Raw genomic sequence first — 2,728 nt, 5'->3', positions numbered from 1 at the left:
AGATTGTGGACGATATATATCAGTTGGATATATTGAGCAATATGCGTGTTATGCCGCTGTTGAATTAGGTGAAGAATAAATGGTGCTGATAGTATAATGATTTGTTGTGCCTTTGGCAAAATATCCAATAGTTTGTGTTGTTTTTAAGGAGCATGCTGCCTATATTTTTCTTTCTTCATGGCGGCTTTCATTTCATATCTGGACAATGAATGCAGGCTCTTTCATTTCATATATGGACGGCAAGGGCGTCTTCAGCAGCGTCTAAACAGGATTCGACTGCCCACTCGATGCCAAGGGAGATGCATCGCTGTCGCCGTCAAGGGACTCAACCAGCGCGGCCTCCAGGTACAGCGCGCCCAGCGCCAGTGTTTTTCATCTACGAGTTAATTTATTTCCCATTATGTTCTATTTCCCATGTGATTCAGCTTCCAATTATTTTTGCCATGGGAGAAAGGATTGACTGAATGTGACCAAATCTAAAGAAATGCTAATTGAGGTTTGTTTCCACATACAACAATGTAAGATCCTTCATCCCATTGTTACAACCACACACAAACTTGAGCCTCCCAGAGCACTTGGATTTTCAGCCATCCGATTGAGTAGCCAAACGTTTGATCTTCAGATAGAATTGAACTGATCCATGTGTAAACTAAACTGTTATGGTTTGAACTTCGAGGAGCTCAATCCATACAGCTACATTGATGTTATTTACCTATGAGATTAGAGAAAAGTGGAATGCTCCTTTTCTAACTAGGTGCATACATTCACTTGATTTTTAGAATTTACATGCCCCCTCTTGGTTCTAAGAACATATAGACATGTAATTTTGTTTGCTATTTTGTTGGTCAGTTTTTGTTAGCTAATAAGATGGTTTTTTGCAGAGATTCACTTAATTTGGTATAAAAACAATATAGCCACCGCCATGTCGATGAACTCTGAAGCTGAATTGTTTTTTGTGGTTTCATATTTTATTTGGAAGAATGTCCGGGACCAACTATCATTTAAAACACGAAGAATATGGTATATAATCGCTGAGATGCTTTGTTCTTTTTCTGTTTACATGTACAAGCTACAATAGCTTGGACCTTTTAGGGCCCTCATTGTTGTTTGGAAACAGTTCTTGTCTTTGCTATAACAATGCACACTTTTCTTTGAGAAGAAGAATGTGCTCATTGATGCTGTTTAGTCCATACTTAATTTTTCTGCATGGTGTCTGAAGGAGTAGTATGTTGAACCGTAATTAACACCACTGGATAATTCTCATGAATATATGTTATACTCATCCTGCTGCTTATTTATATATGTGATGATTCAACACGACTCTTTTGCCTCTATATTCTTATCATACTTTCCATTTCACATTCTTAGCTGTTTATCGTTTCCAAACTTCCTGGAGACAGACAACTACTAATTACTAAGCGACACTGTATATAATGTGCTCTTTAGTATGGCACCAGAACAGCTAAATTTTCAGTCATGAACTATTTTCTTTATTATATTTTTCTACTTGCTCACTAAACAATGCATTGACGTCCAGTTTCATTCTCCGTTATGTCCATTCGCCGCAGATCCCTGGATTATTTTGTGTGTTGTATATACTCTGTACAAATTTGGCAATGCCCATTTTTGTCATTTAAAAGTTCTATTTTGCTCTATGCTGTAATAACCATTTGGGACTCATACAAAGTATTTGGCCTGGACGGTTGAATTTATAGGGACATGCTACCTTACATGCCATTATGCAACCTATACCATGCTTGTATCATGGTAGCATTAACCCCTCCCTCAACATTTGTTTAAAATGTAAATGGAATCAGCTCTAATATAAGGAGTTATTTTGAAAATAGAACATCTGGATATGAAATAGCTAATTTATTTTGTACTGATTTACAACATGTGATTCACTACTTTCTTTATCAGGTGTTCATGTTATTTCTTCGCTTCTTTTTGGTGTTGTGCTGCCCCGTTGAGAGCCGACAGGAAGAATAGGAAGCAGAGTCCGTAGGTCATGGCTTTGTGCAGCTAGCTAGCATGAATAATCGTGTGTCTGATGCTTAGCCAAGCAGTGTTCCATTCATCTATAAATAGATCGAGTGGTACTTTCATTACTTAGGTGAGAAGTGTTTCATTCATTTGAAACTCAAGATTTGATAGTGGCACCCTCAAAGAGATAGCGTTGCATGTGCATAACTCACAATTTGACAAATAATTCCCTATATTTATTTGTTTCTTTCTTATTCATATTTCTGGTTCCTGAACTGAACCTCTATCATTTTCGACACATTAGGAGCAATGTTTTCAAGGCGGTAAGGCGAGGCAAGGCGATGGGGGGGCGCCTCACCGCCTAAGCGGTAAGGCATAAGGCAAGGCGGACGCCTTAGAGAGTTCTAAGCAGTAGAATGAAGTAGAATTTGGTAGGCAACTAGGCATACACACTACACATCTTGCACTTGCTGCTGGTTGTAGAGCCTATATAGGATCCATCCTCTTTGCACATTCTCTTCTCCCCAACAGTAATCATGCATTATTCTAACCATCCAGGATCCACTAACCACTATAAGAGAGGTAGTGAGCAACCAGCAAAGCAGCTAGCACAAAGCAGTGAGCAACCAGCAAAGCAGGAAGCAATGAACAACTGAAAAACAGCAAGCAACGAACAACTTAACATGGAAGAAACAGAGCAGAGGAGGGTGGGGGAGAAGGGGGAGGGAGAGGTGTTGGCTCCTTG

General features: G+C 39.3%; 1 long non-coding RNA gene across 1 annotated transcript; it reads left to right on the top strand.

The window, feature by feature from the left end:
• The first annotated feature begins 219 nt into the window (after positions 1–219).
• Positions 220–1,053, top strand: LOC119343650. The gene is made up of 2 exons (XR_005166201.1): positions 220–345; positions 882–1,053. It is a non-coding gene; the product is annotated as an uncharacterized LOC119343650 (long non-coding RNA).
• The last annotated feature ends 1,675 nt before the right edge of the window (positions 1,054–2,728 follow it).

Source organism: Triticum dicoccoides, unplaced genomic scaffold (genome assembly GCF_002162155.2).
Source record: "Triticum dicoccoides isolate Atlit2015 ecotype Zavitan unplaced genomic scaffold, WEW_v2.0 scaffold136252, whole genome shotgun sequence".
NCBI classification, from domain to species: Eukaryota; Viridiplantae; Streptophyta; class Magnoliopsida; order Poales; family Poaceae; genus Triticum; species Triticum dicoccoides.
The sequence above is the reverse complement of the archived record's forward strand: the minus strand, read 5'-3'. Positions and strand labels throughout refer to the sequence as shown.